Raw genomic sequence first — 15,558 nt, forward strand, 5'->3', positions numbered from 1 at the left:
CTAAAAGTGGATTACCTGGTACTTGTGAGACTAATCTCAGTAAACTGTAAGTAATACCGTCCTCTTCAGGAGCAGCAGACTTATTTTATTGTGCTACACAGCCTTCCCGGCTTGGTGCCTTCTTTGGTAATTACTTATCAAAGGCAGCTCCATACGAGGAGCTGCCTCATATAGGCCAATAAGTCTTTTGCAGTTACCTTCATTCTTATGTTCTTACTTACATTTATTGAACTTTATCATCATCATCATTTACAGAAATAAATTAACATAAAAAGTAGTCATTTTAATACACAAAACAGAAGTAGATATTATGTAAATTATGATGCAGGATAGGATCACTATTAAGAACTTAATTATAAACCACAATATGTTTTATATCGTCAGAAATTCGGAAACATACCATATATTTTCAAATATTTACAATTAAAGTATTTATTTAGGAAATAAGTATTTTAGTTACCCTAGTTAGCTCTGAGAACACACATTCTTGCAGCAAGAATTTCTTCCCACTAATCTGAGAGATGCTAATGAGACCAGTCTCGACCCACTGGACAGGTCATGAACAACAATCAACTACAGCACCATCTATGTCAGCAGATATTCAAAATATTCTTGATATCATTCAAATTGTCAATACGAGAACAGAATACATAAGTTGAGTGATGTCAAAGGAATCATATTGACTGACCGAGCCCCATTGTAAATATCCGTGGCTTCCTGACCATAAAGGTACCTACGCGGTCGAGGGTAAGAGACCGGATGTACCCATATACCTATGAGGCCATCAAAAATAGTGAGTCACGCCAAACACAAAGAAGTACTGGTAAACAGGTCAGACACAACCAGTACTATGATGATGCTAAACTGAAAGAGCTTAAATCAATTGCTAGACAGACAGGTAAAGCATATAAGAGCCTTAAATTAGAACTCCTCAAATGTTAAAACTGTTTCAGGCCGCGCTTGCAGCGGCAAGGGAGAGAATGACTGAACTGAGACAAAATGAATGGGAGGGTTTTGTTAGTGGACTTAACCTGCATACTCCCCTGGGCAAAGCCTGGAAAGGCATAAACAAAATTATTGGTAAAAATAGTAGACAAGTTTCACACCCAAACCCGCTACAGAAAGCCAATCAGTTAATTGCAAAATGGGCTCAGGTTTCCAGCCTTGGAATGCTACCAGCTAGCACTGGGGAGAAATTGCAGGCGAGGTCCACAGACAGAAATTCTCTCATAAATTTCATGTTGAGCAAGCAACATGATGAATGTGATGTTCCATATACAGATTATGAATTGGATGCAGCCCTCTCCAGGGGCAGTAGCACTGCTCCTGGTGAGGACGGTATCACCTATGATATTCTAAGACTCCTACATCGTGTACCCGGTAACCCATTATTAGAATTGTTTAATGCCAGCTATGTCTCTGGGCAGTTGCCTGTATCATGGACCACCAGTCTTACGGTACCTGTACCAAAGCCTGGCCATGCACCTGATGCTTTCCGTCCCATCTCACTAACCAGTTGCATGTGCAAAACCTTTGAGAGAATGGTGCTTAATAGATTATTGTATAGAGTTAAAGAGCACATGTCACCTGATATCAATGGTTTCACACATGGTAAAAGTGTACACAACTGTATCACAACCTTTCTTACTGTTCATGGAGATAAAAGGCACAAGTACACAACATTTCTTGATTTAAAAAATGCCTTTGATATTGCTAATAGGGAAGTGATTATGTATGAATTAGCGAGAATGGATATAGGGGGACATTTATTACAGTGGATACGAGGCTATCTTACCAACCGGAAGTCCTCTGCGCTGTTCCAAGGCTACAAGAGTGAAACTAAAGTAATGCAACTAGGCACCCCACATGGAAGAGTACTTAGTCCTACCTTGTTTAATGTTCTAATTAATGCTTTACTAAAATCAATCCCAACTAGTCCGGCAAACATCACTATCAGCTATGCAGATGACATCCTTGTGCATACTAAAACCCACCGCAAAATGCAAACAGTCTTAAATTGTATACATACAGCTTGTGATAGCCTTAGTCTTGCAATCAACGCTGCTAAAACTAAGGTATTTAACAGACAAATTGGCAACCGCAAAAGTGGACCACGAAAACTTAAGATAGACAACATACCAATAGACTATGTCTCTTCTTTCAAATACCTTGGTGTCTCTGTCCCTTGTACCTCAAGTACAAGAACTTTTTCAGTGTCAAAATAGTTAACAGATGTAATGCATTACGCAGTAATGTGGTGGAGGCTGACTCCATACACAGTTTCAAATGTAGATATGATAGAGTCCAGTAGGCTCAGGAATCTGTACATCAGTTGATTGACAGTTGAGAGGCGGGACCAAACAGCCAGAGCTCAACCCCCCAAGCACAATTAGGTGAGTACACACACACACACTCACTCTCTCCCTCTCATAAGGGAGGTGGTGGCCGAGTGGACAGCGCTCTAGACTCGTGGACCTAGGGAGTAAATGTTACTCCTACTGCTATGTAACAAGATTTTGTTGGTACATTTTCATGTAAATTCACAACTCTTCGCGCCGGAAACAAGTCATGAGAGAGCCACACAATAATTTTCGGATCTAACCTTCATTCTTTCTCAATGTGTTGTATACAATGAAATGATTATACATTGCTCTGTTGTGAACATTGTATACAGTACCTCAAGATATACATCCCACAACGGTTAACTAGCTCCCAGATACCTAATTAATTCCCTACTCTCTGTAAATGTTAATGTGATGTCACCGAGCAGTAAATAGGTACCTGGAAATTAGACAGTTGCTACGGGTTGCTTCCTGGTGTGTGTACTCACCTATTTGTACTCACCTATTTGTGCTTGCGGGGGTTGAGCTTTGGCTCTTTGGTCCCGCCTCTCAACTGTCAATCAACTGGTGTACAGATTCCTGAGCCTACTGGGCTCTATCACATCTACATTTAAAACTGTGTATGGAGTCAGCCTCCACCACATCACTGCCTAATGCATTCCATCCGTTAACTACTCTGACACTGAAAAAGTTCCTTTTAACGTCTCTGTGGCTCATGTGGGTACTCAGTTTCCACCTGTCCCCTTGTTCGCGTCCCACCCGTGTTGAATAGTTTATCCTTGTTTACCCGGTCTATTGTTTGTGTGTTTACTAGTTGTGTTTTTGCGGGGGTTGAGCTTTGCTCTTTCGGCCCGCCTCTCAACTGTCAATCAACTGTTTACTAACTACTTTTTTTTTTTTTTTTTCCCACCCCCACACACACACACCCCAGGAAGCAGCCCGTGACAGCTGACTAACTCCCAGGTACCTATTTACTGCTAGGTAACAGGGGCACTTAGGGTGAAAGAAACTTGCCCATTTGTTTCTGCCTCGTGCGGGAATCGAACCCGCGCCACAGAATTACGAGTCCTGCGCGCTATCCACCAGGCTACGAGGCCCCTTGTGTGTGTGTGTGTGTGTGTGTGTGTGTGTGTGTGTGTGTGTGTGTGTGTGTGTGTGTGCACGAGAGAAAAAAAATTAGTTAGTCAGTAATAGTTGATTGACAGTTGAGAGGCGGGCCGAATGAGCAGAGCTCAACCCGCGCCTGCACAACTAGGTGAATACTCTCTCACTCTCTCTCTCTGTCTCTCTCTCTCTCTCTCTCTGTCTCTCTCTCTGTCTGTCTCTCTCTCTCTCTCTCTCTCTCTCTCTCTCTCTCTCTCTCTCTCTCTCTCTCTCTCTCTCTCTCTCTCTCTCTCTCTCTCTCTCTCTCTCTCTCTCTCTCTCTCTCTTTCTCTCTCTCTCACCACTCACATATGTGTTGTATGTGGATGCTGAAGTTCAGTCTCTTGTCTATGTATAGGTCAAGGAACTTTCCATAATCATTATTGCTAATGTTAACATTGTGTATCTGAAGTTGAATTTGGTTTCAGGATTTACTTTCGAACAAAAATAGTAGTCGGTCTTTTTTATGTTTGATGTGATTTTGTTAGTTTACATCCATGAGTGGACTTTTTAAATCTATTATTTTCATTATTATATAGTGCGTTTGGGTTGGGGTCTGAATAGAGGAAGGTAGCATCGTCAGCACTTATGTTTACACTTATTGGAAGTATCTAAGTATCAACTAAAGTATCTTCACACTTGACTTAAACTTTAGTAGCTATTTTCTGGACCATTCCTCAAGTTTCGGAGGTCAACGAAGATGGAATTCACATGAAATGGCTTATGTTACCATCACTAATAATGTTGTGTTTTCTGTCTAGCTTCAGACACGGTCATGTTACAATTGTGTCTTAGAGAGTTGCGCGCAATTAAGCATGATAGAAATCACTTACAATTAATGCAGGATGGTAGAAAATCACTTACAATTAATGCATCAAGTTTGGAGACTTGAATTGAAATTGAAATTGAAATAAGTTTATTGAGGTAAAATACACACAAATGGATGAGGTAGCTCAAGCTATTCTCACCCCGTTCAGTACATCGTGTTAATACATACATAGACACACACACTTGTACACATTTTAGTGTAACAAGCAAGGCAAATAGTTCTGTCTGATGGGTAGAGGCAACTGCACTTGCAGCTGCACCCGTGTGGCGGTGTAGGAAACCATCAATGTATATGATTTGAGAGAGAGAGAGAATGATCTGTAGACAGAGCATCAATATGGTGTAAGGTATTGGGCTTTGCCTCAAGATGAAGCATAATAAAGAACCCGAATATCAGGAGAAAAAATTACATTAAAAACTGTCCACATGATACATATATATAATCACGTTTTAAACATTTTAATTGTATTATTTGCATATATATATATATATAATTAGGAAGTAATGTTTATCTGGGTAAGTTGTCAGCTTTTATGAACTAATAGCTAGTGCGGCTTGTATACTGGGTACATCCGGTCTCTTACCCTCGACTGCGGCGGTAACTTTATGGTCAGGAAGCCACAAATATTTACAGTTCAAGTTCAAGTATGTTTATTGAGACAAGAAAAAAATACATCTCAAAGGGATAGAGTAGCTTAGGCTATTTCTACCCCCTCTACTTCAAGTCCCTCAAGGGGCGCACAAATTCAGTAAGTACAAATAGACAATTAACATTACAAGAATCCCATTTAACATTGCAGGTTAATATAGTAAGTACAGCATACAATTGTTACACTCTTGGGGCAAAATTTTTGTAGCTCCTAAGTATACAGTCTATCATACCATTATCACACATACAAACAATTTGATGTGGTACATTACTTATTTCCTTATTTCTATAGTTATCAATAAGTTGACACTCTAATACATAATGTTCTAAGGTGTGGGCGTGCGGCATACTACATAATTTACACTCCTTATCTTTTTCACTGACATCAACTCCGTATTGCCAGATATATTTGTATCCTAATCTTAATCTCATGTAAATTGAATCCTTCCAAGTTGACTTTCCTTTATCATAGGTGAAGGACGAGTTTGTATTTATTACTGAATAATTCTTAAGTGTGTTACTACTATCCACTATTGCCATTCTTTTTATCATTTCTTCATCTTCATTTCCTCTTATTAATGTTATATATACATGTACACATAATCATGCATACATGTACATATATATACATATGCGGTAAATCCAGAGAAATGAAATATGGAATTTTCCGCATACAAATGATTATTGTTTCGTGATCGTCAATTGCATATATACATATACATACATATACATTCACATACATATTCAATCACCCACACAAATACACACATCAATAATCTTTGTATCACAAGTGATTCAACAAGAGGCTCACAAGTCACTATACTAGGCACTTTACATCTATGGTGAGTCGTCCAATTACTATTCTTGCTCTACACCCACCCAACTGGGCGGCAGCTTTACAGTCATGTGCTTCACACCCACCCAACTGGGCGGCAGCTTAACAGTCATGTGCACCGCACCCACCCAACTGGGCGGCAGCTTTACAGTCATGTGCTTCACACCCACCCAACTGGGCGGCAGCTTTACAGTCATGTGCTCCACACCCACCCAACTGGGCGGCAGCTTAACAGTCATGTGGTCCACACCCACCCAACTGGGCGGCAGCTTTACAGTCATGTGGTCCACACCCACCCAACTGGGCGGCAGCTTAACAGTCATGTGCTCCACACCCACCCAAATGGGCGGCAGCTTTACAGTCATGTGCTCCACACCCACCCAACTGGGCGGCAGCTTAACAGTCATGTGCTCCACACCCACCCAAATGGGCGGCAGCTTTATAGTCATGTGCTCCACACCCACCCAACTGGGCGGCAGCTTAACAGTCATGTGCTCCACACCCACCCAACTGGGCGGCAGCTTTACAGTCATGTGCTCCACACCCAACCAACTGGGCGGCAGCTTAACAGTCATGTGCTCCACACCCACCCAACTGGGCGACGGCTTTACAATCATTTGCATGAATTACTTACAGTAAGCAAATTTTAGATACTTCGCTAAGATTTCGGGCAGCACATCATTATAAATGAAGTACTTACACTTTTCTTGGACACCAATGATGGTGTTATCTCTGAATTCCGCGATTTTTTTTAAATTCCAGTACTGTATATAATGACGCAAAGTATGCGAATAGTTCTGCAATAGTGATCCTATCCTGCGTCATAATTTACATACATATCTACTTCTGTTTTGTGTATTAAAATTACTACATTTTTATGTTAATTTATTTCTGTAAATGATGATGATGATAAATTTCAATAAATGTAAGAACATAAGAACGGAAACTGGTCGCGTAAATGGAAATGGTTGGGTACATTTCCTATTTCACCTACCTAATGCGAATATTCATGTGTCCGGACACTGGCGATGGTGTGGTATTGCCTATTTATTTGACCATATCTTTGCTTTCATTTAAGATATGTTTTCCTTGAAATGTATTTACATTATCGTCTGCATCTGTCTTTATTCTGAAATAAAAACCTTTGACGTTACTTTGCATATATGTACATTAATTATAAAATTGATTGGCCCCAGACATCACTCGGTACCCCTACTCAAATCTCTGAATATGTTAGATATTAAGTCACTGCACATTCTCTCATGTGTATTATACATATATAAAACGCTAAACTATAATGCCAATCCTGATCTCAAAAGCTTCATAGAAGGTTGTAACAGAACCCATGAGCACCACACCAGAAATAAATACAGTTTTGATATTCCTAGAGTACGACTTAATCAAACTAGAAATGCTCTGCAAATCAAGGGGCCCAGAATGTGGAATGACCTTCCCAACCATGTTAAAGACTGTACCTCTCTCAACCAGTTTAAGATAAAAACTAAACACTACCTAATAAATTCCCTGTAACCTACTTCACTCCTCTATTGTCAACCCATGTCTGTTATTTTCTTTTTTTTTAATCAACACTGTTTGTCAACCTATTGTATTTGTGCTGCTTTTTCAGTCATGTTCCCCCCTTTTTTTTTATCTTTATTTGTATTTGTTCTCAACACTTTTTATTCTTTATGCTCAATTAGTATTAAGTTCTAGATATTAATGTTTTTCTTGCCCGAAACGCATTGCGTAATAGTGGCTTTAGGCATTGTATGTACTAGCTCTATCTATATATCAATCCATTAATGTAACATCACTTGTATGTATATACCTTACCTGAATAAACATCTGAATCTGAATCTGAATCTGAATCTTGTGTGCAGGCCTTCACACTCCCTGAGCGAGCCATCAAGTAACTATAAAAAGGCATATATCTTCACTTTCACTTCAGTTATATTTATACCAAAGTATTAACATGCAGCTTATATGTCTTTCTGATGACATAAAAAACTTCGTTTTTTACAATATATAGATTCAGTTAACATTGATTTTCAAAAGGTCATAGTTCCCATCGAAAGGGAGAGCGTCGGCCAAGAAGCCTTGTTTAAAATATGAATATTTTTCCTCTCTAATAAGGTATAATCTCTGTGATGCATTAACACAAACTATTTTATATCTGCCTTTCTGATAACATATATAAATATAATCTTTATTTGTGAATATTTGTTAATTAAGCAATATATCAGAGAGCGTGTAGGGTTCGGTGTTCTATGAACGAAAAGGACTGGAGTAGTTTAAATAGCGAACGCATACCAACGAATAACGCTAGTATCTATATAACAAATTTATTGTCATGTGGAATTGATTTAACTTCCAGACACTTTTTTTTAATAAATATTAAATATTTTGTGGCTGTTTATGAAAAATATTATTATAAATACACATTCTACTTGTTAATATTACCAATTAAATTTGCGACAATTTGAGCCATGAAATACGACGACTGGATCACTGTGTACAGGAGGCTGTTATGGCAGCAAACACTCTCCAGGCGACCATATATCTTGGATAAGTCGCTCCACACAATTGTCGCTTGGACCGTCGACTTCCTATGGCGTCACCTCTCTCATATTTACGTCTCATTTCGTTATGAAATTAGATTATTTCAGAGTAAAAATAGGTTTGATCATGTTCTACGTGTAGCACCAACATTATAGTAAGTAAATATACCATATTTCTTCATTACTTACGTAATGCTAGGACGATTTGGGTAGTTTTGGCCTGATTTGGGCCGACTTGGGTAATTCTATGGACCCCTCTGGACACTTATGAGGTTTTTCACCTGAATGCACTAACATGTGAGTCTTCATACTTCCGAGCTGTCTGAAACTCTTCCCACACTCTGGACACTTATGAGGTTTTTCACCCGAATGTACTAACATGTGAGTCTTCATATTTCCAATATGACTGAACCTCTTTCCACACTCTGGACAACTGTGAGGTTTTTCACCCGAATGCACTAACATGTGACGCTTCATATGTGAAAGATAAGTGAATACCTTCCCACACTCTGGACACTGTTGAGGCTTCATCTTCTTTATGATAGGTGCAGTTTGTGGGAAGGTTTTCTCCTTGGATGACTGCATGTGTGATGATGCTGGATGACGCCTCACGGTGGGACGTCAATGTTGAGGGTTAGGCAAGGCTTGAGTGTTGTTTCTTAGGTTGTTGTAGAGTTAGACTTGATGTGAGCACTTTGTGGTCAATGGTGGGCTTCTTTATGATAGGTGAAGTTTGTAGGAAGGTTTTCTTCTCCGGATGACTGCATTAAGTGGTTCTTCTTTATGATAGATACAGCTTGTGGGAAGGATGTTGTGTTGATTTAGGGGCGACGACGATCGTACGTGGGAAGGTTTTATGCTCATGTCTGGACACTCACCGTCCCGTGTTGTGATAATGGCCACGACGCTCACCTATGCGTTCCAGTGTTCTTTCTGGTGCCACACTTTATTTTTCCTACTTCTTACTATTGCTTGTAACTGGTTTTCTACATGGTTTTCTACAACATGTTTTCCTAATTTTTTCGAATTAAAGAATATGCTTGCAATTTATTTATTAAAATATAATGGTACACGTTTATATACTTTCTGAAGGAAACATTGCTTCCATGGTGAATGCACTACTTTGTATTCTTTATATTTATTTACTTTGCCTGGGTGCCGCCTGATCACGTCTTGTTTTCGCGTTTTGGCAGGGTCCATAGTCGGCCCAAATCAGGCCAAAACTACCCAAATCGTCCTAGCATTACGTAAGTAATGAAGAAATATGGTATATTTACTTACTATAATGTTGGTGCTACACGTAGAACATGATCAAACCTATTTTTACTCTGAAATAATCTAATTTCATAACGAAATGAGACGTAAATATGTGAGAGGTGACGCCATAGGAAGTCGACGGTCCAAGCGACAATTGTGTGGAGCGACTTATCCAAGATATATGGTCGCCTGGAGAGTGTTTGCTGCCATAACAGCCTCCTGTACACGGTGATCCAGTCGTCGTATTTCATGGCTCAAATTGTCGCAAATTTAATTGGTAATATTAACAAGTAGAATGTGTATTTATAATAATATTTTTCATAAACAGCCACAAAATATTTAATATTTATTAAAAAAAAGTGTCTGGAAGTTAAATCAATTCCACATGACAATAAATTTGTTATATAGATACTAGCGTTATTCGTTGGTATGCGTTCGCTATTTAAACTACTCCAGTCCTTTTCGTTCATAGAACACCGAACCCTACACGCTCTCTGATATATTGCGTAATTAACAAATATTCACAAATAAAGATTATATTTATATATGTTATCAGAAAGGCAGATATAAAATAGTTTGTGTTAATGCATCACAGAGATTATACCTTATTAGAGAGGAAAAATATTCATATTTTAAACAAGGCTTCTTGGCCGACGCTCTCCCTTTCGATGGGAACTATGATCTTTTGAAAATCAATTTTAATTGAATCTATATATTATAAAAAACGAAGTTTTTTATGTCATCAGAAAGACATATAAGCTGCATGTTAATACTTTGGTATAAATATAACTGGAGTGAAAGTGAAGATATATGCCTTTTTATAGTTACTTGATGGCTCGCTCAGGGAGTGTGAAGGCCTGCACACAAGCCAATCAATTTTATAATTAATGTACATATATGCAAAGTAACGTCAAAGGTTTTTATTTCAGAATAAAGACAGATGTAGACGATAATGTAAATACATTTCAAGGAAAACATATCTAATGAAAGCAAAGATATGGTCAAATAAATAGGCAATACCACACCATCGCCGGTGTCCGGACACATGAATATTCGCATTAGGTAGGTGAAAGGAAATGTACCCAACCATTTCCATTTACGCGGCCAGTTTCCGTTCTTATGTTCTTACATTTATTGAAATTTATCATCATCATCATTTACAGAAATAAATTAACATAAAAATGTAGTAATTTTAATACAAAAAACAAAAGTAGATATGTATGTAAATTATGACGCAGGATAGGATCACTATTGCAGAACTATTCGCATACTTTGCGTCATTATATACAGTACTGGAATTTAAAAAAAATCGCGGAATTCAGAGATAACACCATCATTGGTGTCCAAGAAAAGTATAAGTACTTCATTTATAATGATGTGCTACCCGAAATCTTATCGAAGTATCTAAAATTTGCTTACTGTAAGTAATTCATGCAAATGATTGTAAAGCCGTCGCCCAGTTGGGTGGGTGTGGAGCACATGACTGTTAAGCTGCCGCCCAGTTGGTTGGGTGTGGAGCACATGACTGTAAAGCTGCCGCCCAGTTGGGTGGGTGTGGAGCACATGACTGTTAAGCTGCCGCCCAGTTGGGTGGGTGTGGAGCACATGACTGTAAAGCTGCCGCCCATTTGGGTGGGTGTGGAGCACATGACTGTTAAGCTGCCGCCCAGTTGGGTGGGTGTGGAGCACATGACTGTTAAGCTGCCGCCCAGTTGGGTGGGTGTGGAGCACATGACTGTAAAGCTGCCGCCCATTTGGGTGGGTGTGGAGCACATGACTGTTAAGCTGCCGCCCAGTTGGATGGGTGTGGAGCACATGACTGTTAAGCTGCCGCCCAGTTGGGTGGGTGCGGAGCACATGATTGTTAAGCTGCCGCCCAGTTGGGTGGGTGTGAAGGACATGACTGTAAAGCTGCCGCCCAGTTGGGTGGGTGTAGAGCAAGAATAGTAATTGGACGACTCACCATAGATGTAAAGTGCCTAGTATAGTGACTTGTGAGCCTCTTGTTGAATCACTTGTGATACAAAGATTATTGATGTGTGTATTTGTGTGGGTGATTGAATATGTATGTGAATGTATATGTATGTATATGTATATATGCAATTGACGATCACGAAACAATAATCATTTGTATGCGGAAAATTCCATATTTCATTTCTCTGGATTTACCGCATATGTATATATATGTACATGTATGCATGATTATGTGTACATGTATATATAACATTAATAAGAGGAAATGAAGATGAAGAAATGATAAAAAGAATGGCAATAGTGGATAGTAGTAACACACTTAAGAATTATTCAGTAATAAATACAAACTCGTCCTTCACCTATGATAAAGGAAAGTCAACTTGGAAGGATTCAATTTACATGAGATTAAGATTAGGATACAAATATATCTGGCAATACGGAGTTGATGTCAGTGAAAAAGATAAGGAGTGTAAATTATGTAGTATGCCGCACGCCCACACCTTAGAACATTATGTATTAGAGTGTCAACTTATTGATAACTATAGAAATAAGAAAATAAGTAATGTACCACATCAAATTGTTTGTATGTGTGATAATGGTATGATAGACTGTATACTTAGGAGCTACAAAAATTTTGCCCCAAGAGTGTAACAATTGTATGCTGTACTTACTATATTAACCTGCAATGTTAAATGGGATTCTTGTAATGTTAATTGTCTATTTGTACTTACTGAATTTGTGCGCCCCTTGAGGGACTTGAAGTAGAGGGGGTAGAAATAGCCTAAGCTACTCTATCCCTTTGAGATGTATTTTTTTCTTGTCTCAATAAACATACTTGAACTTGAACTGTAAATATTTGTGGCTTCCTGACCATAAAGTTACCGCCGCAGTCGAGGGTAAGAGACCGGATGTACCCAGTATACAAGCCGCACTAGCTATTAGTTCATAAAAGCTGACAACTTACCCAGATAAACATTACTTGCTAATTATATATATATATATATATATATATATATATATATATATATATATATATATATATATATATATATATATATATATATATATATATATATGCAAATAATACAATTAAAATGTTTAAAACGTGATTATATATATGTATCATGTGGACAGTTTTTAATGTAATTTTTTCTCCTGATATTCGGGTTCTTTATTATGCTTCATCTTGAGGCAAAGCCCAATACCTTACGCCATATTGATGCTCTGTCTACAGATCATTCTCTCTCTCTCTCAAATCATATACATTGATGGTTTCCTACACCGCCACACGAGTGCAGCTGCAAGTGCAGTTGCCTCTACCCATCAGACAGAACTATTTGCCTTGCTTGTTACACTAAAATGTGTACAAGTGTGTGTGTCTATGTATGTATTAACACGATGTACTGAACGGGGTGAGAATAGCTTGAGCTACCTCATCCATTTGTGTGTATTTTACCTCAATAAACTTATTTCAATTTCAATTTCAATTCAAGTCTCCAAACTTGATGCATTAATTGTAAGTGATTTTCTACCATCCTGCATTAATTGTAAGTGATTTCTATCATGCTTAATTGCGCGCAACTCTCTAAGACACAATTGTAACATGACCGTGTCTGAAGCTAGACAGAAAACACAACATTATTAGTGATGGTAACATAAGCCATTTCATGTGAATTCCATCTTCGTTGACCTCCGAAACTTGAGGAATGGTCCAGAAAATAGCTACTAAAGTTTAAGTCAAGTGTGAAGATACTTTAGTTGATACTTAGATACTTCCAATAAGTGTAAACATAAGTGCTGACGATGCTACCTTCCTCTATTCAGACCCCAACCCAAACGCACTATATAATAATGAAAATAATAGATTTAAAAAGTCCACTCATGGATGTAAACTAACAAAATCACATCAAACATAAAAAAGACCGACTACTATTTTTGTTCGAAAGTAAATCCTGAAACCAAATTCAACTTCAGATACACAATGTTAACATTAGCAATAATGATTATGGAAAGTTCCTTGACCTATACATAGACAAGAGACTGAACTTCAGCATCCACATACAACACATATGTGAGTGGTGAGAGAGAGAGAAAGAGAGAGAGAGAGAGAGAGAGAGAGAGAGAGAGAGAGAGAGAGAGAGAGAGAGAGAGAGAGAGAGAGAGAGAGAGACAGACAGAGAGAGAGAGAGACAGACAGAGAGAGAGAGAGAGACAGAGAGAGAGAGTGAGAGAGTATTCACCTAGTTGTGCAGGCGCGGGTTGAGCTCTGCTCATTCGGCCCGCCTCTCAACTGTCAATCAACTATTACTGACTAACTAATTTTTTTTCTCTCGTGCACACACACACACACACACACACACACAAGGGGCCTCGTAGCCTGGTGGATAGCGCGCAGGACTCGTAATTCTGTGGCGCGGGTTCGATTCCCGCACGAGGCAGAAACAAATGGGCAAGTTTCTTTCACCCTAAGTGCCCCTGTTACCTAGCAGTAAATAGGTACCTGGGAGTTAGTCAGCTGTCACGGGCTGCTTCCTGGGGTGTGTGTGTGTGTGGGGTGGGAAAAAAAAAAAAAAGTAGTTAGTAAACAGTTGATTGACAGTTGAGAGGCGGGCCGAAAGAGCAAAGCTCAACCCCCGCAAAAACACAACTAGTAAACACACAAACAATAGACCGGGTAAACAAGGATAAACTATTCAACACGGGTGGGACGCGAACAAGGGGACAGGTGGAAACTGAGTACCCACATGAGCCACAGAGACGTTAAAAGGAACTTTTTCAGTGTCAGAGTAGTTAACGGATGGAATGCATTAGGCAGTGATGTGGTGGAGGCTGACTCCATACACAGTTTTAAATGTAGATGTGATAGAGCCCAGTAGGCTCAGGAATCTGTACACCAGTTGATTGACAGTTGAGAGGCGGGACCAAAGAGCCAAAGCTCAACCCCCGCAAGCACAAATAGGTGAGTACAAATAGGTGAGTACACACACCAGGAAGCAACCCGTAGCAACTGTCTAATTTCCAGGTACCTCTTTACTGCTCGGTGACATCACATTAACATTTACAGAGAGTAGGGAATTAATTAGGTATCTGGGAGCTAGTTAACTGTTGTGGGATGTATATCTTGAGGTACTGTATACAATGTTCACAACAGAGCAATGTATAATCATTTCATTGTATACAACACATTGAGAAAGAATGAAGGTTAGATCCGAAAATTATTGTGTGGCTCTCTCATGACTTGTTTCCGGCGCGAAGAGTTGTGAATTTACATGAAAATGTACCAACAAAATCTTGTTACATAGCAGTAGGAGTAACATTTACTCCCTAGGTCCACGAGTCTAGAGCGCTGTCCACTCGGCCACCACCTCCCTTATGAGAGGGAGAGAGTGAGTGTGTGTGTGTGTACTCACCTAATTGTGCTTGGGGGGTTGAGCTCTGGCTCTTTGGTCCCGCCTCTCAACTGTCAATCAACTGATGTACAGATTCCTGAGCCTACTGGACTCTATCATATCTACATTTGAAACTGTGTATGGAGTCAGCCTCCACCACATTACTGCGTAATGCATTACATCTGTTAACTATTTTGACACTGAAAAAGTTCTTGTACTTGAGGTACAAGGGACAGAGACACCAAGGTATTTGAAAGAAGAGACATAGTCTATTGGTATGTTGTCTATCTTAAGTTTTCGTGGTCCACTTTTGCGGTTGCCAATTTGTCTGTTAAATACCTTAGTTTTAGCAGCGTTGATTGCAAGACCAAGGCTCTCACAAGCTGTATGTATACAATTTAAGACTGTTTGCATTTTGCGGTGGGTTTTAGTATGCACAAGGATGTCATCTGCATAGCTGATAGTGATGTTTGCCGGACTAGTTGGGATTGATTTTAGTAAAGCATTAATTAGAACATTAAACAAGGTAGGACTAAGTACTCTTCCATGTGGGGTGCCTAGTTGCATTACTTTAGTTTCACTC

This window comes from Procambarus clarkii, chromosome 6 (assembly GCF_040958095.1).
Source record: "Procambarus clarkii isolate CNS0578487 chromosome 6, FALCON_Pclarkii_2.0, whole genome shotgun sequence".
Classification (NCBI taxonomy): Eukaryota; Metazoa; Arthropoda; class Malacostraca; order Decapoda; family Cambaridae; genus Procambarus; species Procambarus clarkii.